Source organism: Apus apus, chromosome 1 (assembly GCF_020740795.1).
Source record: "Apus apus isolate bApuApu2 chromosome 1, bApuApu2.pri.cur, whole genome shotgun sequence".
Taxonomy (NCBI): Eukaryota; Metazoa; Chordata; class Aves; order Apodiformes; family Apodidae; genus Apus; species Apus apus.
Window position 1 is genome coordinate 123,493,030 of NC_067282.1, and position 24,331 is coordinate 123,517,360.

The 24,331-nt window shown below is 38.8% G+C and overlaps 1 protein-coding gene across 18 annotated transcripts in view; it reads right to left on the bottom strand.

Annotated features, from left to right (window-relative positions):
• Window positions 1-24,331, bottom strand: part of INPP4A (inositol polyphosphate-4-phosphatase type I A) — a 124,426-nt gene that overhangs the window by 47,158 nt on the left and 52,937 nt on the right. For 14 of the 18 annotated variants that reach the window (XM_051610459.1, XM_051610449.1, XM_051610393.1 and 11 more), the window contains exons 2-3: window positions 23,386-23,445; window positions 1,418-1,478 (exon numbers count right to left, since the gene is read on the bottom strand). The gene's annotated coding sequence lies outside the window, so the exon portion shown is untranslated. Of the gene's footprint in view, window positions 1-1,417; window positions 1,479-15,854; window positions 15,874-23,385; window positions 23,446-24,331 lie in introns of those variants that run through there. The other 4 variants (XM_051610339.1, XM_051610328.1, XM_051610357.1 and 1 more) reach the window with 3 other exon arrangements.

Genomic DNA, 24,331 nt, shown 5'->3' on the forward strand with positions numbered 1-24,331 from the left:
AGCTATGTTAGCACTGCAGTTACGAAACTTTTGCATTTGTTTCATACTATTATGACAATGACCACTCATTTGGGAAGTGGTATCAGGAGCAAAATCTGATAAACCTGAAAGGTAGTTATAGAGGCACTAATTCCTCCTAGGTTGAGGGACCTAACAATGGGCAAGATAGATTCTAACTAAACAAAACACCTAGATTTGAGTTGTGTTTTAAATAGGCATTTTAAAACTGTCCAAAGACCTACAAAGGAACATTCAACACGCCTAGTTTAAATGTCTAAGTTTACCTAGTCAGCACCTCCCTCTGGAGGATTTCAAAAGAATCTCCCTCTCTCCAAAGGAAGCTCAAACATCATCTTAACCAGTTCACTTGACATCTAAAATTCAAATGCAAGTTAAGCATCTCAGACAACTGAAATGAACACAACCCTGGCCATCTACATGAGCTTTGGAATGGGGATCTTAAAAGGGGAGCTTATTCTAGGGAGGAAGGAATTTGGGATGTGTCCACCAGATGGGCCAGTTTATTGCTGCTCAGAACTAATAATTTGCCTTAGTGATTGAACTCAGTTTTATACTACATGTCGTGAGCCAATTTCAAATAGGAAAAAAGTAAATTCTTGGGTGGAAGGAGCAGAAAATGAGAGCTCTGAACATCTCATCCTCAAATATATCCCCAGATACAATTTCAGCCAAAAAGTAAAGCAGACAAATCTCCAGTTCATATGGAACCACAGAATAGTTGAGGCTGGAAGGGATCTCTGGAGTTTATCTAATTCAATCCTCCTGCTCTAAAGCAGGGTCACCTAAAGGTGCTCTGGACCGTGTCCAGTAGGTTTGCTGCAAGTGGTTAAGTAGCTAGTGAACCACTAGTCTTTCTCAGATAGCACCGAATGTCCTAAGATTTGGTCAAACAAAACTTCCGTCAAAATTATTTGCCAGTTTCCAAGTCTTTCCATTCTATTTTTTCCCTTCTTTCAGCAATAGGTTTTCATTGGTGTGTTCTTTAAGTAATGTGTTTAATGGTTTGTAAGTCCATTAAACCTAACTGCCTAATGAGACAGAACACCTCCAGAATGTGCTTGCAGAGGTTTAGGCAGGATACCATAGTCCCTTCCCCCAAATCCTACAAATACCTAATTAGAGAATAACTAAGACGTTCACATAGGTACAGTTAGGTTTAAAACTCCAGTTGTTTTTCAGCTACAATCTCTGTAGTTGCTGACATTGTTCAAAGGGTCTATCCTTGAGAAGTTAAAAATAGGGCCAGGTATTTTCTTTGGTTTGAAACTCTTTCTATTTATATATTACAGAGCATATTTTCCATGGCTCTCCAGGTTCTTAACTGTTCATTTAAACTGCAATATTAATTTCTCACCTGATGATACATTTTTAGTTTAGTTACACTAATCATACTTACAGAGGGCTTTTTTCCTCATCCGTGGATGCATTGCATATCATAACATCAGTTAAGTCCACATCTAAAAAGTTAACAAAAGAATCAGCATAAATAATCTTTTTATACAGCATAAATCCCAAACAATGACCAGGTACTACAATAAAAGAGGTAGGGAAGTCCAGTCTGAGCTTTTTGATTTAATCACCAGTGCTATCAATTACCAAAGATTTCTGAAGAACATAGGTATGAGCTCTTACTACTTAGGGAAAGGGTTTTATCTCACCTAAATTGCATGTGAAGCAAGTAACTGATCCCAGCTCACTGCTCAGGTTCTCTACATAATCAATAGTGAGACACTGGCACTTCTAGAGAATGAGTCACCATTTTCCAAGTGGGTGGGATGAATCACCCCTCTCTCTCTCTCTAATTATAGAGACAATTCAGATGACTAGGTGAGGCCTGATGTTGCAGCAGGGCAAACTGGATCCCTCCCACAGTTGTGTGAGCTCAGGCAGGGATAACTTGCCTCTATTAACTGCACAGCCTGGCACACCCAATCAACAGGTGCCCCGATCATGCTCTTGCTCACAACCGATTCAACCCTTGCAAATTTATGATCATGTTTTTGATAGAAATCAATGGAGATACAAGCCCTACCAAATTAAAGGTAATATTAACACACCAGATAGTTTCCTTAGATGGTACAAAAGGCTCTTGGAGCTAGCAATCCCAAAGGCTGATGCAATTAATGCCCAGGCAAACCCCGTCTTGGAGATGGCACACACACCTACAAAGCCTTTGGCTTTGCCCTTACTAATACTGCACACCGTGGATGTTGACAATATATAGAATAACAGAAACAGAACTATTCAGGTTGGAAAAGACCCTTGGGATCACCAAGTCCAACCATCATCCCTACTCTACAAAGTTCTCCCCTAAACCAGATCCACCAACACCACATCCAAACAACCCTTAAACACATCCAGGGATGGTGACTCAACCACCTCCCTGGGCAGCCTGTTCCAGTACCCAACCACTCTTTCTGTGATTTTTTTTTTTCCTAATGTCCAGTCTAAACCTCCCCTGGTGCAGCTTGAAGCCATTCCCTCTTGTTCTGTTACTAATTACCTGTGAGAAGAGACCAGCACCAACCTCTCTACAATGACCTTTCAGGTAGTTGTACAGACTGATGAGGTCTACCCTCAGCCTCCTCTTTCTCAAACTAAACATTCCCAGCTCCTTCAAGCCTTCTTCATATGCAGCTGTACAATTCATGAGGTTTTGCTACATGCCCAGTTTTCAATCGCGGCTTCAAAGTAAGTGTGAAAAGCTGCTGCTGACCCCCAATACCATGAACTTCATTTCTATTGTGCAGGTAAGTCTTTTGAACAAGCCTCCCCTCTCTTATGTGAATATTTATTTGGTGCTCTGTTAGCACAAAAGCACATGACCAGCTCTTCATCAGATGCCACTTCCAGCCTGCTACCTTCTTCAGTTTTGGCTGAAGCAAATACCACTCCACTCAGCTGCATGGCCCCACATCCTGTGTGCTTGAAACTTGCAGACATTTAGTCTCATTCTGGCTGCTTCCAAGACCTGAAGATTCCTTGGGCCCCCAAATCATCCCTTCTCATATTCAGGTTGAAAGTGTTTGAGCAATACAATGAGTGATCAAAAAAGTGGAAACGGATACTGCCTGAAATAATAAGTATTTTAGACCTGCAACATGGCTGAGTTTCCAACTGTAATATTCTGGACAAAATAATGGAAAAGGCTAAATATCAGACTCTGCTAAATTATTATTACCATGTTGCCTTCCTTGTAAGAGTACCATCCCTAGTACACCTATCAGATAATATTTTTTTCTTTCTTTTTTACTTCCAACCACAGAAAATCTTGGTAGTGATACAGGATTTGCCATGTCAGCTCAAGATCAATCTTCCAGCAATTCCAGCATCCCATCTCCAGCTGCTGTTTCAAAGAAGATGCAAGGAATTTTACTGACCCTTGTTCAGGGTCTGAGGTGAATGTCTCAACCAATGCTATCGCTCGTGGCTGCAGAGGCAGACCAAGAACAGGTCAAGGAGAGGAGCTCCAAGCAAAAGCAAGCTAAGAGAGACACTAAGAGCTATTTTTTACAGTCTCCGGGGCATTTCACTCTTCTATCTCATGTAATAAATGTTCCCACGCTCACATAGATCACAACAACAGGAAAACTCAGGGCCATGAGCTTGACATCTTGAGTCAGATTCTTCTTTCCAGCCAAACTCATGGGAGTGGCAAGACAGACTACGCCTACTGCAGATCCACTGGCTGACAAGTTTCACTCTCCTTTAGTTACTCTCTGATCTAGGACTTACCATGCCCCTTGAGAAGGTAAAAGAAAGTAAGTGGTGCCAGCATCCATTATGGACCTTTGCCTCCAAATGAAGACTTCCCCACCAAGAATATGCTTGGCAGGAGCTATGTCTGCCAGCTCCATGAAGAAGCTGTATTTCTCTAAGTCTGCCCCTGAAGTCTAGGCTCTCCTCTCACCCTGGTTCAATGTCACCTTCATCCACTGACCAGAATCTTGATTACCAAGGGCAAAAAAGCTCTGCCTTAAAGAGTCTTCTTGTCACTCTCTGAAGCCCTTGGAATTCTGAGCAAGTGGGTGACCTCAGTGAGAAGAGGGAAAAGTCTTCCACAAGAAAATTAAATAAAGTACTGCAAGGTACAGTGAACATATTGATGTAGCATGGAAATCCCCAAATGCAACCTTTCAGTGATATTTAGGTTAAAGTAGCTTCCTTTCTTTTTGCCTTCCTGCCCACTCTCTCCCACTCACTTATAGACAAATCTGTAAGTCACAAACTTCCTTCTTGATCATTCCCTGTTATGAACTTCAGCAAACTCAATTAATCTAAAAACCCAGTTTTATCTCTTTAATATTTCTTTAATACTTTTAATAGAAAACTGCAGTTTAGGCCACTTGGGTCTTTGTGCAAATTAAGACTATTTGTCTGCATTCACAACTGAAATACAATTACCACTTTTCTCAACGAGATATTGTTTTAATTTCACTTGTCATCACAACACATTTATTTCTTCAGTACTCCCTCAATGAGCACAAAAATATTCAATGAGCACAAAAATATTCACAACTACAGGTGGAAATAAGCATTTGTAACACCAACTTTTGCTACCTAAAAAAGAAAAAAAAAAAACCAAACCAGTTTTGTTTCACTTTTCAGAACAGCTTTTATCAAGTTGAGCACAACATAATGGCACAGAAAATTATGCGCCTTGATACTGAGCAGCTTGAAGTCCAACCCTCTCAGCCTCGTCTGTTGTTTTACCAACAGAAACTGAAACAGCTTTACAAATGTTCTTTACTCTAAAATAATCTTTTTGCTCTTCACCAGAAACATGCTGGGTACATTGTGGCAAAGTTTCCTGTGCAGGGGATGACTTTTATCTTCCTGACCTGGGCTTCTCATACTACCCATACAGACATGGAAAAGCCCATGAGAACAGGGGACATGTTTTCTGTTGAGGAGTTTGAACTGGAAACACATTTCCAGTTAGATGGCCCTTTGGACACCCCCCTAAAGCCTGCCTCTTCTAAAACCTTCTTCCATCATAACCATGCTGCTTATAATGCAGAAACAGCACTGCTCTTACTGGAAAAAACAAGAGTTTAACCCCCTCTCTGAGCTCCTCCCGCTGCAGGAAAGGGTGAGGTACAAGAACAAAGGCAGAAAACTACAAAACCCCAAATCAAACAGTTTATGACCTGAAATGGAGATGAGCTAGGCACACTGTAACATTTGCTAAATATCTCACATTGCTGCAGATTACAGAAGCATGGCACTAAAATACCCTCCAACATACAAGGAATGAGAGAGGGGGTCCACAGAAGACACAGCGGGATTAAAGGACCGAAATGAGATCAGTAATCGGAAGTTTTGGTCGAGTTTGGATGACAACAAAAAGTCTAGGGAACTATCTGCTCTAGCACTCATCCAGTTAATAGACTAACTAGTTAAAGCCAGCATATTCTGGCCGAAACAACCAGCAGTTAGCAGTGTCCCCCATTTGTTTGAAGGATCTCTCATTCTGCTCTGAAACCACTGGGTTACAATCAGCTTCACCAGTGCAACAGGACTGCACCCCAAGGTCACAGACTAACCATTCATTTATTTCCCTACATTTCCCTTCATTTGTCCACATGGGAGGAAAGCTCAATTAGGTCACAGACGCACCAAAAAAATCTCCCAAGCACTCTGATTTTTACATGGCAATGGTCTGACCTGCTGTGATTCCTACAGTTACTGTTTAAAATGTTTAAATTAAAAATACATAGCAGGAACAGAAGACAAACCAAAAATGCATGAATCCTCTCTCTAACATATGTGGTTCCAGCAAGATATAACTAATTGACTTAGGATATGAAACAGTGTCAAGTACTTAGAAAATTTAAAATAAATGTTATTGTGGGAGTAACATTCCACAAATGTTTAGGATTTAGGCAGCACAGCAAAACTGGAGACTTATGCTACTCATACAAATACGCTGATGCATAGTTCTCCACCAACACTTGATTTGTACTCCTGAACTGCATTTTGTGAATGTATTTCTGACCCATATGTATTTGTGTTTTTTCTTACACAGTCCATGCCAAAGCTATGCCTAATGGCCAAGATACTGGATGCCTCTTTAAAGGAAATAATTATTTTTTTGTTCCAGCTATCTGATTCTTTTTTTTGCTGCTTTCATTTCTTCTTTCAGGAAAGTAATATTATTTGCTTGTTTACGCTGGTCTTTCTAAATCAGTGGGAGACGGGGTGGTTGTGGGCCAAGATGCTGACTGCAAGGTTCTTTCTTGGATTCCTTTCTGGAGTCTTGTAAACAAGTGGTTGGATGCTGGCAGTTTGGAAGCATGAGCATCCAATTCCACACATACCACCAACAATCTACACTTCCCACCACTGCTTCCATTTCAATGCCTTGGTGGGACAGCCTTCCCAGTGAAAATAATACCTTGTCATGCCAGTCCTACCCTGTGGATTAATAGTAAGATCACCCTGTGAGACATCGCAGAATCACAGAATAATGGGGATGTGTGTATTGCTTCAGTGTCTTGCCAGTTTTTGAAAGCACTGTCCTTGAAAACCTATTTAGACAGTATTGCAGACCCCACTTTGCTGGCCCTGTCAAAGCCTCCAAACACAAATTCCTAGGGTCCTGGTCAAAGGCCCCCTAAATATGGCCTGCTGTCTTGCCCAAGTTGTGAGGAGAAACGGTGAAGTTTCACAAAGGCTTCTCCACCAGCCAGATAAAGGCAGGTGTTAGCTGATAGGCAAAATGGAGTAGGGCTGGTAGGTTTGAGGAAGGATTGCTTGCTGAGGTATTTCTCAAGAAGTGGTAGGACTTGGGACTGAATGGAGCAAAAGATACTGCTCATCACCTGTCAGCTATTAGTCTCAATACAGACACTAAAAGAAATAAACCTGTTTCTGAGTGGGTCTTGAGTAAGATGCAGCCTTTTTATATTAAAAAACATGTAAAATAATTAGAAAATTATTAATGAGCACAAGCACTAGGAAGGAGCCTGAGGAGACTCAGGGATGACAATTACATTTCCCAACAACACCAGAACACATGAAAAAGTAATTTTTCAGAAATATCAGAATGTCACCATCTGTCCATTGCAGGTCACAAGGAAGGACACTACTGATGCTCTTCAGAAAAAAACAGATTAAGATGGCAACTACAGAGAAACAAACATTTCTGCATTTCAGCATCAACAATAGTTTTATTTTAGTGACTGTCCTGATGAGAATTATCAGCCGCAGACATTAAGTCTAGAATTAAAGTAAGAAAAAAGGTACAGTAAGATGTAAGCAAGGCCCAGTGAAACAGTTAATACGAAGCTGTAATTTTACCAGGAACATAAACTAGATTTTCTGACCAACATATTTGTCTATACACTTTTAACATGGAATAAACTGCACCTGCATTTTAAGGGAAGGTACATTTCAACACGTTTGTAAAAATGCAAAGCCCATGTCAAGAATAAACTGAACTCTTGTGAACAGGACCTCTGATAGCATTTACTAAATTAATTCTTAACTTGTAACAGAGTGTGGATAAGGTTACATATATGTATTGACAGACATGGGTTATTTTAATACATGCTGGAATATATTGAAACAAGCCATACTTGGTTGCTGAATTTAAAAGGTCTAAAATCAGTATCACAAAACTGGAGTAAGTACGTGACCTACAAAAAAACAGACCACAAGTGGCATGTGTGTCTTTGAGGTGATCTCATAAACCAGAACAAATATCACTGAAATACTTCTATGAATTTGATAGCAAATCATTCTCCAGTGTAAGATCAGCAGCTTTCTCTTAGAATATAATATTTTAATAATTGTCTCCTACTTGTGAAAATTTCCATGAGGATCCAAGCTTGGACTATCAGCCTTACTGAAATACTATATTCCTTACTGAGGTGTGACTGAACTATAGAAAATAAATATCATGTAGTGGATATTATGCTTCTAGCTCTAAGACAGAAAATACAAAATCAGATTTTGAAAAAGTAAATAATGTAATTTCTACTAGTCTGATCAGTTTAACGCATAAAATGAGCAAACATAAGAACATTTGCAAAGAAACAAAAATTATGGGGGCGCTTAGAAGGTTCCGTCTCCTCACTCCAACGTATTACAGATTAAAGTGATTTGTTCAGACAGAGAAGGTACCAACTACTTGTATAGTTGCAGTATGTGTCGTGAAACACTATTCTGACATGATTACATTATTTTCTTTTACCCCTATCTTATAACAGACCAAATTTAATAAAAATTTTAGTTCAAAATTCAGATAAAAATTAAGACTCCTATAGGCTTTGGCCACAGATTTCACATTTCTAGAGCCCAGGGCTTGTAAAAACCATTTTCAAATAATTGCAACCACAATCTGCTGATTTATTTTCAGCAACTAGCACTGATCAGTCTTTAGAACTGATGTAATCTAGTGGGCTTCAAAAGTTTATTTCAAAAAAATAACAACCACAACAGGGATGGTAGCAACAACCACAAAGAGATATAAACACTATGCAAGGAAAAAGGGCAAATACTAGTGCTGAGTTCCTTGCTGCAATCAGTGCTCAAAAATATGAGCTTAAATGTCAAGAGTTTTGTCAATTCTCCAAGTACTAGCATGCCTTATAAAACTGGGGTTTTACTACGGGTCAAAGTTATCTGAATCTCGCTTTCCTTAAAAGCAAATTTTGCATTGATATAGAAAAGCCTGCAAATGTGAAGGATGCAACCCAAATTACCTTCTTTCTTAAAGTTCATTACTAACTCACTTCCACAACCAATACACTTGACTCAATTTTTGCATGCTGAAGGCAAGCAACAGTGACGCCAGCTTCTCCTGTTAGCTCCTGATGCCTCCCACCACATAATCTCAGAAATTCATAAGCATGCTGCCTACCTCAGTAGTCAAATCTCCAAGGAAAGGCAAGAGAGATTATGTTTCTGCGCAGTTACCTGTCTTGCTCTTCTGGCCCGGATGAGAACAGGTACCTGCTTTTCAGTCACACAAATGTATAGTCTACTATCTCATCAAAGCAACAGGTTAAAGATACTTAACCACATCTCAGTGTGAGCACACATTCTTATAACCACTGTCTCTGCTAGAGAGGCAAAAGGGTGGGACCAAAAGCTGCATATAAAGACTGGGTCAGAGCAAAAGGCTCATCAAGCATGGAGTCCTCTCTGAGGACAGGAAGCACTGGAGACTGAGAAAAAGCAGCATAATGAGTAGTACTGGTATTTCGTGAGACATCTCCAGGTTAGCACTCCCAGATTCAGCGGTCAAGCATTCTAGGAACTTTCTGAGCTGGGCATCAAACCCAGACCTGCATATTTAATGGTTGGTGGTAACACGATAACTCATGTGTTACCAGAATTCATCCTTGGCCCTTGCAGCACTGCTACCCTGAAGCTCTGTAGCATTATACTGTCATCCCTAGTGACTGGCCATAAGCCTTGTAGGGGGCCTGCAAACCCTGAGGACTTCAGCTTTTCAGGCTTTCTTTGTCTGAACATTTCTTGACCTGTCTGCAACTTCGGCTTAGTCTGCAGTTAAACTTGGTGTAGTTGTAACAACAATTTTTTCTAACTGGATGTCTGTGGCTAAGTTGTCTTCACTTTTGTTTATTTTTGCATGGTGACATCAACATTTTAGAATTCTAACACAGTGATGTAATGTAGAAAAATACAGGCCTGGTACGGCAGCTGAGGCCTTGTGACGCAGAGACAGAATGTAGAGTAGTGCAAGCATGGGATAAAAAGAGATGGGGTACAGAGTTGATACTTGGAGATAACTGTGGCTACAGACAGCTCGCCCATGGTCACTTACGGAATGGTAGAGGAAGAAGGAATTATCACCACCAACATCATATTCCTCCTGTCAGCAGTTTCTGATGCTGCTGACAACTGCTGAAATACCCCCACATCCCTACCACCAGCATGAAACCACTCTAGGACCCAGTGGAACAGGGGACAGGAGAGCATGACAACAGGATAAAGAGGTAGACACTTTATGTCTTCAGTGATTTTAACTCTATTGTTGTTCCTTGAGACTTTCCCTTGTATAGAAGTATTATTTCTTTTCCTGTAATTATTGGATCTGAACAAGTAATTATTCCTAGATTAGACTGTAAAAATTTCTTTTATAATAACAACTTCTTTGTCTTTAGACATAAGGTGTGTTTTAAAAAAGATTTTGAGTGCACAGATGTGGAGTTCACTGCCATTCCTCACTGTTTACTTGTACCAGCAGATGCTGTTGTCATCATATGTTTTAAAAGATAAATTTTTGAACAGCTGGGAGCACTAATTTTACTGTTTCCAGCTTTTTAAGGTCATGCAGATCTCATCTCTACAGCTTCTTTTAGACTAAAGATGCAAAACATAACAGCGTCAGGACAGTTTGTGATCTGGGATAACATCTGTGCTACCAAGTACAATCTATTTCCTTCCAATGAAAACAAAATTATTGTCTGCCCACAGTGATATCACTCTGAATCATAGACATCAGTGTCATGCATCTTTGTAAAAAAAATATTTTAAAGCAGTAAATGTCATAAAACTAAACTTTTAAACTGTTTGAAGTAAAACAAGCTAGAACTAATAAAAAAATTAAATGGGACTTTAATAAACTCTTCTATCAAAAGCTTTTAATCTTTTTTTATTAGAAAAATCCCTGAAAATTTTCCAGAAGAGCCCTTTGGTAAAAGCTGATCTAAAGCTACTGATCGTAGGCTTGCTTTCCTCAGGCACTACCCACAACTTATTTGCATAGCTCATGGACAATTTAAAACCACTGACTGAAACATTATAAGAACCAAACAGCTATGGTGGCTGTCAAGATTATTTTTTCTTTTGATTTTATATTGTTTCCATCTGCTCATAACCACACTAATTATTCATCTAACATTCTAAATTTTCTCCATGTTTGGTCTCAATTGAGAAGTAAATTTGTATTCAGAAAGTGTGAGCAACAGCCTTTCTTGGCATTTGCCAGTTCTGAAAAGGGAAATTCTATTAATAAACCTCTTTAACCAATTAAGAAAAAAGAAAGTAATCTTTCTCAACAAAGAAAAACAAGCTGTAACTGAAACCCTACAGGGGCAAGTAGTTCTTTATGAGGTATACACGAACAAAAAAAGCCCAACAAATAAGCAATTTACTAACTCAAATAAAAGCAAGTGAAAGAAAATTCAGAGTCTGGCATTACCTATGGGGAATGAAGCCAGGGACCACTGCTTGAAATGCAGGAGACAAGCACTCAACCCAAGCCCTGCAGATCTTCCAACAGTGAAACAACAACACTATCAAATCCCTATGGAAATTCAGGCTACTAAGGGATGATGCACAAAGGGTGGTATTTGTTAACTCTTCCATTCTGCACGGTTCTGTGCCTAAGTACCCAAAGGATTGTTCTGTGGTAATACAGACCCAGATTTTAAGGAAAACTCCACACACAGAATGGGCTACCAAATCACATCTTTAGCTTGGCTATCAAACTATCTGAGTGTTAGGTGACCTCAGGTATGCAGCCTTGGTTCACAATAAAGACTGTGAAGCCACAAAAATACTGTTCTCTATGTTTTTGTACTGCAATTTTTTATGTAATCTAAGCCCCACAAGTAGTTTAGATAATTTAAATGATTGGTACTGTAAACTCCAATCTTATAAATGGATTAGTGATTTCAGAGGGGATGAGAAGGTATAGAAGTTTGATTGTACAGTCTGGTAGAAGATTCAAAAGTTAACATGTTTATTAAAATGTCCTTTTTAAAAATATGACCACTACACAAAAGGACAGTTTTGCTTGCAGTTATACTGGCATAAATACAAATCTGTCATGAAACTGCAACAATATCTGTCTTTTGCAACTACAGATAAAATTGCACTGCCTGGGAGTGGACAACAGTAGCATCCAAATAACAAGTGTTAAAACATACTCTCTTTTCCTCCCCAGTGACATCCCCCCAGATCACTCCTGTGTAAGTGAGAATAGACTTTGCAAACACTCATCCAATTGGATTTTCCTAATGTCATCAGTCATATTTCAAAAGGACCCTTTAATCTGCCAAGATTAAAAATCAGACTGCAGAACTCAATAGTCTAAAATATACCATGAATTTCTTTTCAGTTCTGGGAAAGCTGTGACACTATGGTCATTGCCATGTCTGGTTTTCAAGCACCTTTACAACCACAACCTCTCCAACAGTAGTGTTCAGATTTTCCTTTTGGAAAATTGATATGGAAACTAACTTGGGGACAGACTCCTGTTTTACTCCTTTTGCACTGTATGATTTCAAAGCCAAAATAGTAAGTGGCAATATGCCAGTGCCATCTCTCTAGTGACAGATGCAGCTGGTCATAGAAGGGACCTTTCCTACTCTGTGAGGCTCCTATTTAGCATACTGATTTTGTCTAGGCTAATGAAAGATGTTTTGTAATGGATGCCAAGTACTTGTTGGTACTTATTTGTGCTCCTGGGGAATGGGAAAATGAAGAATTTTTAAACCAGACTGAGATGAGCAGTCATCTCATTGTAACTGGGCAAGTTACAAGCTGCTTTAAGACTGGAAGAAAAATCGTAAGAAATTTTGTCTGTGCTTGTCTCTTCCCTTCAACGCAAAGCAAGGTATTGAGGCTCTCTACTACAGATCACCTGGAGTACAGCTAAGTGCATTTCTCCATAAAACTGAATAAATATCAACAAACATACATGGTAAAATACAGTTTCTTGAGATATTCAATTCCCAGTGCTCTGGATGTCTGCTTTGTCCATAGGGATCCATAACCACTTTTGCTCCCAGCTGTGCCTTCTTGAAAAATCAGTCCTCAAGAGTCTGTTTTTCCTCCTTCTGCATCAAATACTACCTGAAAGAATTGCTCTACCAACTTCCTTTCTCAAACAAATATAAGAGTGTCTGGCATTGTTATTTTACTTTATAACTGTTACTTAACCCATCAAAGCAAATAGGTTAATACATATAACCCATTGTTCTTCTGAGAATGAAATGTACCAATGGGCACCACATAAAACAAAGCTGATTTGTCATACTTACGAATCCAAAATAGAAAAGGCTTTTCTTCCTGTTATAGTATATGGATTTAAAAGCTGATTCATAGAAAAATATCAGGGAAATAAACCAGAAAATATTACAGTATGCAATTCAGAAATGAACTGTTAACTTTCATGCTATTACTGAGTGCTACTTTTGTCTGAAATGTTTAAAAAAATTTCTTTTTTTTCAGAATTTCTTTTTAACAACCATTTAAGCATCCTGTTAGAGAACTCACCCTTGAATTAGCAAAAAACTAATCTGTTTGACAGTGCATCAGTTAACCTAGAACACTTTTTTATTGTCTCTTACCTTACTGTTCAAGCAGTTAAAAATCCTCCAAAACTCTAGTTTTTCTTTTTACTTATTACCTATTTATATAGTCCATGAACTGTAAGACAATAACAAAAAAAGGTGGCACTAACATTTTTTTCATTAACAATGGAAACATGAGAAACACACGGAGCAATAACTGCAATTCTGTGCCAAGCCTAAACTTTCATAAACTGGCATATGAAAATACTCATAGCTTTTCCGCTAAAATGCTCAAAAAAGATCAGAAAAAAAATAATCCAGAGAATCAAACTGTGTATATATACATGTACGTGTATATATACTCACAAAATTAGAATGCAAGAAACTTCTTTCTCAGTACCAGTGGGCAGAAGGAGGATTACATTAAAAATTGACTTTTGCTGCAGAATATGATATTGAGCCATATTCGGAATGTTTATCATGTACTGATTGTTTCTCATCTTTTCTCTATTCCCATTAGCACAGATTATTACCATGATATTCCAATCACTAATTTGAGATGCTTTGAACTTGGATTTTACCACTCTTGTTTCCTAATATTGTTACTTTATTCCTGTAAAGAAGGTTTTTGGTGTTGTTTTTTTCCTTTTCTAAAATTTATTATTTTTTTTCACAGTAAAATCACAGAGTTACTAGCCAGGGCTCATGCACTAGAAGAAACAGAACACAGGGAATCCCAGGTACTTAAGGAATAAATATGTGTTTTCCTTTCATTTCTGTGACAGTTGAGCTAAAGAGAAAGTTGCCCCTCTGTCTAAAGACAAGATTCTGCTGCCTTAGTTCAGGCTCTCAATTCAGGCCTTGTTCAGCTAATGCTAACAGTCTTCTCAGAAGAATAAAGCACCTGTCTGTATTAACAGGCATGTTTATCAAAAGGAGCCTGGCTCCCCTCTGGGATGGAATAAATAAAGATGAGAGTACCAGCTGAATAACAAAAAAACCTAAAAAAACCAACCAACAGAACAACCTAACAAAAAACCCCCAAACGAACATAACAAAACAAAACACCACAAACAAACAAAGCCAACAACGAACAAATTCCAAAAATCACCTTATCACAAATCACAGCAGACTTGCCTAAAGGAAAGTCCACAATATGAACATATACAAACACAGTAGAAACGCCTTCTTTCAGAAACAGAGGATCAGTGTTCCAATGTCTCACTAAAAATAGCTTGGTGTTAACAGCTGAACAGCACTTTTTTATTCTTTTCCTTTGTTTGCTCATGTTAACATGGGCAAAAAGTCAACAATAAAGTTCAATTCTAAACAGTCTATTTTTTAAGTGCTTTCAAAGAGAATAAACTCCCACAAGGGCCTGAGCCACAAGCTCTGTGTCACAAGCATTTCTAGGATTAGGGTCTAGCAGAAGCTGCACTAAGATTATTTTTTTTTAAATATGGAAATTATAAACAATCTTTAACAGAAATAATCTCAAATGACTATAATTTTGTTTCAAAGCAAAATTAGCATAAATACATTTTGAGAAGAAATTAATATTCTCTTTGTCATACTTGCTACGAACTTCCAAAGTATCGTGCCACATTTTGTTGTTAATTTTTATACCATATGATCTATCCAAACAGAAAACATCCTATTAGAAGTATCATGACAGAAAGATCCAACCTTCTCTCTGGTACTGCTGCATACAGTTCAGCAGGAATACAGTTCACATAGACCCTATTGAATTATATATTTTAAAAAAATAATAATAAAAAATATATATAATTTTTTCATATTTTTTAAGAATCTGTGTGAACAAACCATGAGGACAGTGTTTTCCTTGACTAAATACCACACTACGAAAGGGTTAAGCAAGGATGCATACTCTATGGAAGGGATTCACTTCATTGAAGGAAGTTAAGCAAAACAGGCAACTAGTTAGAGTAGAGAGGGACAGGAACCTTCAAAAGGTAGTTCTTTCTGACTTTTAAACAGCTATCTTAAAAGACTATGAAAGAGAATTAAATTTGCATTCCAACATCTCATGTTTAATAATGATTTACAACAGTTCTTGGGCAGGCTAGGGAAGTACTCCAAACCTGACAATACTGTTGCTTGTCTCTTCATTTGCAGTTATTTAATCTACCTTTCCCCCTAAAAGAATTGTGATAGGAAGGAAAATTTTGCCAGAAATTCCTCTCTTTTTCTTCCTCGATAGGAGTGTGAGTTGCCTTTTTCCTGAATCTTAGACAATAAAAGTCCCCCAGACCTGACCTCCTTCCTCCTCCAGAAACCTCAAGTGATGTTCTTCCAGATTTTCTGGGCATTTTATAAGTAACAGCCCTGCAGGCCTGACATGTTCCAAGTTTTGTCTCTCAGGAGGAGGCTTAGAGAGATTTTCAAATTAAACCCCCAGTTTACTAGCCAGAAGAGTATTTTTTGGTGCCAAATAAAATGAAGAACATAGAAAATAGTGAAACACAAGATAGGATAGTTTCTAAATCTAATGGAGTTGACCATGACCCTAATAAACAATAAACCTGAAAAAGCACTCACACATTTTCACTCTTATCTTCTCAGTCCTCCTTTCGTGCCATCCATCTTCTCAGACTGTCATTCAAAGCACTGTGTTTCTAACAGAGCACCCCCCTTCCAGACTATTGACAATTCAGTCCATAAACAGTGTTTTTTCTTTACTGTGGCAATTTTCCAAGTAAGGACTGTGAGATCACCATACAATTGTTCTTACCACAGAACAATAACAACTTAGTACCACTATGTAATAATTAATTAAGAAGCAGGGGGTGGTGAAAGAGAAGCTACACAATTCTCTCCTGATATTCTATTAGGCACTTAAAAACCTCAGAAACATAGGCTAAGCACTTATTCATAAACAAATAACTAGAGAACTAAACATAGTGTTGCCAGAAGTACATTAAGAAGCCTTCCTGCTTTGGTGTTTTCCTCCTGTTATTTAACAGAATGACCTGATCAATGTCTAATAGCCTATAAAGCCACTTAGAGCAACTCAGGATTTGCAACAGAGCAGAAAGCACATTACTCACCCTTACTCAAAGAATCCAGCTCCTTTTTGAACCTGGTGTTGGGACAAACCAGTATCTAGGAAAAGGGTGGTTCTTCACCAACATACAGTTGCAAGTTGAAGCATTTGTCAAACCAAGGAGTTATCTGGGGCAAGGGCTGTCACAGACTGTAGGTACCGCACCCATCATTTGTCACTACAGGCACATCAGGGATCTTCAACCACAATTTTCAATCAGAGTAAGCTTTTCTCTCACTGATCATGAGTTTGCTGCCCAGAAGTCTGCTTCTAAACGTATCTCTGTTGTAGGCTAAACTTAACATGCCTTTGTGCAGACCTACAAATTCACTTGCTGCCTGATTTATCACACAGCTTGCCCTATGCAGTGCAAGGAAACTGCAGAGCAATACAGTAGGCAGCAAGTACCTCACTGCGTAGGAGTGATCAAAAAGCACAACTGCCAAACAATCCAAGCAATCATTGCCCTTCATAAATCTTTGAACTCTTCCTTAAATGTACATCAAGCATTCTCCTGCTGATCACTGCCACATATTACAGGATTATCCCTATGCATTTCTATGATGGTTAAATATTTTATCCATACGCTAGGTACACAAACAAAGTATAATCACTAAGAAGCATCATCTATTCAGTTCATTTCACCTCTAAAACATGTGTCTGGACATTTCTGTTTCTGTATCATAACCTTCCTACAATACCACACTGTTACATATAGACTGTCATTAGTCCTCTGATGGACTAGAGACACTCTGCTTGTTTGCTAACACCTAGTTGATATCAGCCACATTCCACAGCTCCTCATTACTCCAGCAGCACAGCTGCACCAATTACATTTCCCATTTTCATAGTCTTCTTGACACATTCAACACAGCTGTTTCAGATGCCTCTTGGAACACTATTCCTTTGATCATCCCTGTAGATTTTCTCTGCATCTGTTTCATGCTGAGCTGAAGTTTCTTGGATATTGCAAGAAGTGTTGCACACTTAACTCCAGAGCAGGTCCCAGCCCAGATGCAAGCAGCTGAGGTGCCCTCCCTCAACTGGAAATACCTCTCCTGATACTTCCCTGTATCCCATCCATCATTTTCATTATAGTGCCAAATTGACAGACAAACTTGAAACCACTTACCCTCACCTAGGCCCTTCTCCTTTAAAATTTTCCATTGCTGAACCCCCTGCTCATAGAAGAAGCTGTTGCATTATTTCCTAAGCTGAGGTGGTAGCACCCTCCAATTTCAGGCACTTGGACATCAGAGTCAGGTGCCCTAGGCTCTGCTAGCAGTCAAGAAAGAAAAGTAGGAGTCGGGTGCCTAATTAAAAATCTGTCTCTTTCCACTGATTATATAAGAGCCTAGATTGCTAATTTTGACACCAAGGTTAAAATCAGTAAGTGAATTCCTACCAGTGTGTGGCCTGACACTTCGCTGTGTTGAGTTCCATCCCTAATTATACAATTAATTATATAGTCATTCCAGCTAAAACTGTGTGCTGGAAATCAATTCCCTCCTCCCATCAGAGAGTTTCAACAATCTTCTTTTAATACAACCTGACAACAAAATCAAATTAAAAAAAAATAATTTAAAATCCTCAAGAAATCGAAACAAGTTAACTCCTAAGGAATACTTAATCTTATGTATCTATCTCCTGTTGTCTCCCCTTGTGCCAGTTTTTTTACATGCATTTACAGTTCTTACACTAACTTAATCTTCCTCCACCTTGAACAGTAATTTTGATGCAGCATCATGTTAAATGGTTCAGTAGAATCCAGAGAGACCTGATCTAGCACATTTTTTCTTTTTCTAGAAAACCTACTTTCTTATTAAAAAAAAGATACTAGGTCAGTCTGACATGACCTATCTTAGCAAAATAGATCATGTTTCATCCTCCTTCCACTCAACTCCTATGTCTTTAATTATTCATTGCTTCAAAAAAATGTCTAAGGTTATTCAAGTCAGATTAACAAGCTTGAAGTTGCCTCGATCACATTTTCCGTTTCCTTAGATACAGATAAATAGATATAACATTCAATAGTATCAAGTAAAAAAACCAAAACAAACAAACCAAAAAACTCCCAAACAAACAAAACACCAACTAACCAAAAACCACCTTAAAAAAAATTAGTAATGGATCTGTATTTTAATTACACATTAAAAAAGGTACCTTTAGGAATTTTCCAATTTGGGAATTCCCAATATAGCAATGTAAAACAGCCTCTCTGACAGCCAGAAGGTCTGGTTGTTTTTAAAACATGAGAGATGCAAAAAAATCCCAGATTCCAAGAAGCTATGTGAAATGATGGATAAAAATACCTGAAAGCTCCTGAGACCCCAAAACCAGAGGATATACAGCAAGATACAGCTAACTCTCTATGGGAAATCCCACTGTCAATCTGAGATGCTTCTGGTGTTTGTGTTCACACAAACCACTTTATGAGCTGTACAGTACCTTAAATCCCCACATTTTCAGTACAATTTATTATATTCACAACTGTTGAACATGTTCAAGTAGACTTTCTGAGTCGCTGGGTCACCCAAGCATGCTGCATCTGGAAAAGGTTTTGTGCTGAAGCATGATATTCTTGATAAAATTTAAAGGGTTTTTAAAAGAGTAAGTAAGGCACACAGTTCAAGAAACTGACAGGATGCAAGAACCTTTTTTTTCCCCTTTTCTTGTTGTTTTAGTACTTTTGCATCTCTATCAATTTGCCACACACATGCAAAAAATTTTGCAAAAACTACCTTACAAGCACAAGAAACATTCCCTTAGTCTGCAATTGTAAACTGTTTTCAGTGCAAATTGGCATTTCTATGCCTTGAGCTGAAAGCAATCATCTTGTTAAAGGCTGATATTTGTGTACATTGCCTCCTTCAGACAAATTTGGCCTGAATTTTAAGACACCTGCTTACTGAGTCTTTAAACCAGCAGAAGTCTGAATTTTGCATCCTGGTGCTTTAAAAGTAGGTTTGCAACTCTCTATACGTGTCATATAATGCTCAGAACAGGCAGCCAGTTAAGATTCCTTCTGAATATCATGGCTAAAAACTACCTGAGCTCTGCCTAAATGAACATTTATGGTGCCTCTCACTTCACTCTGGCTCAGCAAGGCAAATGAGCTTAGGGACAGCACATGAGCACATGGAACTATAAGCTTCAGTCCTACTGAAATGAGCAGAAAGTTAACATTTCTCCTCATGTAGACTTTAAGACTGATCTGAGTTCCCGGGTGACCTCAGATCACTGACAACTGTTCCCTATTTCAGCAAGGGCTGCAGGTTCTCACTGTCTACGAAGGACTTCTATTGAGACGGCTGAATTCATATTAAAGATATATATTTGAAAATCTGACCTCAGGTATTTAAAGCCCATCCTCCCTGCCCTCCCAAAAGTTATGAAAAATCATGCACTAAAGCTAAAAATAGCTAGCAGCCTTTTTTGCTGTTTATTCTGCAGAGACCAGCATGCTAGCAATGCCCCAGTCTGAGGCATAGCACTACTGCAGATTTTTGTCTTTTAGCATAGCACTTCAAGCTACTATATTCCACCTAAGCCATACAGAGAGCTGACAAGTGTTTGTACTGCACAGTCCAAACCTTTGGATGTATGGAGTTCTGGTCCCTATGCACAGTCACTTTCTATCTTACCTTCCTAGCTATGTGAAAAATACCACCAGAAGTAGGAAATCATCCACATGTAAAGTTTCCAAGAATGAAAGTAGTGTGGTAGGCAGCTGATTCTGAGAGTTGGTTTAGATGGCTTGGATTAAGTGTTAATCCTCTCAGTAAATTTTAAGTGAATCAATTATTCCTGAAATCCTCAAAATGATTCTGTGGGAACTCATCTGTGTATCTCTCAAGGATAATGCTGAGATTATTACCAATTATGTACTTGACATATTGTAATTTAAACACTGTAACAGCTTTATAATTAAAATACAAACACAGGAGCAAAATTATTGTTACTGAACTGAATGTAAGCTTGCACAAGATAATGTTCCTTTAAATGACTTGATGTAAGAGTAGCATTTACTTTCAGAAAACCCTTAATTTACATTTGTGCTTGACCAGAACACAGTGTACCTTACGTACTTGTAAAAAAAAAAAAAAAAGACAAAGTAATCATAGTAAAGAAAAAAAGTAATAGCCCACAGATCACTGTAGTCTCCAGACACTTAAAACATGAAATTCTGCTGCCTGCTTCTCCCAGACTCCGTGTTCTCTACAGCTGTTCTCATTAGTTATGTATCAGCATGTCTTCTTATCCTTCTTTCTGTCCCTCTTCCTGCATTCAGGCTCTACTCAATCAGATTATGCCTTCATTCAAACTGTTATTCAGTCTGAATCCTTCATCTCTGTCACTGCTAAAGTCGTGGTTAACTCTGCAGATTAGAATCAGCAAGGTCAGAGAAACACCTAATGGAATGTAGAACATTACTGAAAGGCCAAGTGCCTCACTTATTATGCAATAACTGCACATGTAGTTACTGCAATTATACATACCAGTCTGGCATGGTGCACACACTCAATCTAGCACTAACAAGAGGATGATGGAGATTACAGTCTAAGAAACAGTATTACTGGATATTTAACACAGCCATGCATTCACACATGGCCTGCTCTGCATTTTAGTATACTTTACAAACTAGCAAGAAAGGAAACACAAGAGAGGAGGGAACAAACTACTGAATGCTGTTTTCTGTTAAAAACAAACTCTAAAAGGAGACAGTACACTTGCAGTAAAAGCTAACAATCGCAATTATAAAGCAGCTTGTTGTGTTAGTAACAGTTGTCTCTCCTTACTCAGTCGCTCATGCAATTTGTCTGTTTGTGCCCTGTGCCAGCAAATGCTTTGGGAGGACATATTTTCTGGAGATGTGATCCAGAGAACTGACTGAAGTGAAAGTAGGGACTCCTGCTTAAAACAGATATAACTGGAGATAACTCATTTTATACACACATATAGTGTGTATATACAGTCTCAATCGAAACAGCTAAGTGGGGCTTCACACATGCAACACTGAATTTGACTCTTAATGAAGCCGCCACTAAATCCAAATCAGTTGAAATAAAACAGGCACCAAAATACCAAGCAAGCTCGCAAACATAAGTGGGTGGCATTTTTCTTTCTTTCCTTTCTTCTCTCCAGACCTAATCCAATATAAAGCTTAAAATGAGTAGTGGGATCTGTCTATATGGAGTTGATGGCACAGCCTGGGCCATAACTGAAAATCACTTAATTAGGGTTATATGCTGTCCCTGTAAGGGAGCCCCAAATGCTGGTTTTTTTCCCCTCTATTGTTAGGAATTTCTTTGAAAGTATAGAGAAAGACCCCACAGGGGAGAAGGCATAGCTGTCTTGGGGAAGAATGACAATTGTTTTTTAATTCCTTCAGCAAGAAGCAGCAATAAACTGGATGGAGATATAGGATTCCCCCAGGCGTATCTTCTCCAGTGCAGACAATGATTAATAGAAGAAAGATTATATGAATGATGAGTGTTACTGCAACTCATTTTAAGTCACAGGAAAGCTAGCTACAGGGTCTGGCAAAGCTAATTTGCTGCTGGCAACTTCATCCTTGCCTTCTTGAGATCGAGAAAGATCTATAAGTGCATGCCTGATTCACAAGTTATTCTTCACTGAACAATTCAACATGGTGAAAGGAAAAAAATATGTATGAGGCCCTCAAGCATCCCACTATGCACTACATTCCATTCTGTCCCAGTGAAATAACCCAGTCTGGATTCAACTGCTTGCCTTAATTCTAGACATAGGCACAACTGTGGTAGTACACCTCTCTACACTTTTCAGTAATTGATCCTCATTCTGCATTAATACACATCTGATACAAGAAAAGCAATGCTGCATGAGAAAGTGCATTTGCTGACTTTGTCTGCTTGGTCATACAAATTACCTAGTTCTCCCTTCGCAGTAGTTGACAAAAAACATCTCTGAGGAGTCACTGCTGTTCACCACTGACTCTACTCCAACATTCACTCTTTGCTGAACTCTGTAAAAGGGCACTGAGGACAGTAAGGAGAGTAAGCGTTCCCCCTCAGTTTCTGCACATGATTACCCAAGTGACCATTGAGCATCATGTTTCACCTCTCCTGCCTCCTGCTTCCAGACCAGCAAAACCTCCTGCCTCTGCCAGATGACTCATTTGATTGGCAACCACTTCATACTGCCTTGTGGTTATGGGCATATCCCACACATCAGCAGCACGTGTGCCACAACTTTTCTTATTCTCTGAAATCCCAGGTGTAGCTGGTCAGTCTGACAGCCCACCAACAGTGGCCCACAGGAACCAAGAGGAGACTATGACTGAATTTTGCTTGGAAACAAGGGGGGTAGAATCTTCTCACAAGAGTCCTCTGTTAACAGGAACCTCACCAGCACACACACACTCATCTCTCCAGGCCTAGTAATGTGACCATCAGCCTCTGCCCCTGCCACATCACAGGCCATAAAGTAGCTCTTTCACTCTTAAGAACTAAACACTTGACAAATGTCTGTGAAGTGCTCACCAGCATTCACTCCGCATCCTGAAGGATACTGTGCTATGCTACAGTAATATTCAGTGACAGCAAAGGTGGGTCTGCCTTCCTCCATCTCTGTTGACCCAAGATGTTCACAGGAGAAAAACTTAAGCACGACCAGTTTGCTCTTATGCTAACAGGTGACAAATAACAGTCTTTCAGCATACTTTAAATCTCACACATTTCCAGAAACACATTACTTGTTCAGAGATGAACAAATCACACTGTCACTAGCTAATGACCTACCTGAACTTCTGTGGACAACACACCTAATGATAACAGAAAACATCTAATGAATTACTCACAGTACAAACCACAGGGTAAACATGCCACTGATACCAGAACATAAGACCTTGTCAGCATTTCATTATTTCTGAGACTGAAGTTCCTTTTGCTTTGTCTGCCTATAATTTATTTTGTCTTTGAACCTTCAAATCCAGTGTCCACAGATCATCACACATTATAGTAGCAATCACTAAAATTGTATTACCTTACCACATCTTCCACAGAGGAAATTTGGCATGTGTATCCAGTTCTTTTTTAATAAAGCCTGAAAGACACAAGAAGAACAAAGTGTTTCTCACTGAAAAGATGTAAATAAACAGGCTAAAAGTATCGAAATATTGTTTTTTTGGGGGGGAAGCAATACATATGGGAACAATTAAAAAAAATTGCTAAAAACTTGTAAAAAATGAAGTATTAACATTTTATAACATTGTCCCTTTATCATCTGAAACAGAATCTGGACTGTGGATCAGTTCTGAGAAAAGAAAAAAAAATAATAAAGCCAAATGAGAAATTTCAGAATCAGGTGCTGTTACTGTAACATTTTACACTTAGCGACTCTGATGTGTATCTCCCTTTTTCGATATTAATGAAAACACAATGCATTTAATTAAAATGACTTTTATATTAAGTCTGTAAAAGGCTTGATGCAGCTACAGTATAAGAAGCTCAATAAAGCAACTACTTCAGGTCACCAGCAACAACTGAACTCTCCCAGTCATAGCTCCTCAACTAGGCTACCTTGTCCCGTTTACTCATGCCAGCTGCAGTGAGTGTTGCGGTCACCACATGGCACTGCAACTACTTCCCCAGAGGATCTTCTGTGAAACAGAAATGCTAACAACCCAAACCAGCCCCTCAACTGATTTTTACTCCCTGTAGGACCAGACTGAATTCAGATGCCACTGGCAGAGAGACTTCAAGAGTTTCACTTCTTGCTGTCAACACACACAGCTTTCTTTTGTCCCATTGTGACAAAGAATATATTGATCTTGGTCATACCAACATCACTCACCACATCTAAGCAATAAGCATCTTAATGGGTTCTTTTCCCTTCAAGAACTATGATCAAGGCATTTCCTAGCACGATTTATCCAAAATCATTGTCAATCAGATACACAATCCATGTTGTAGGGCAGTAAAACGACTAG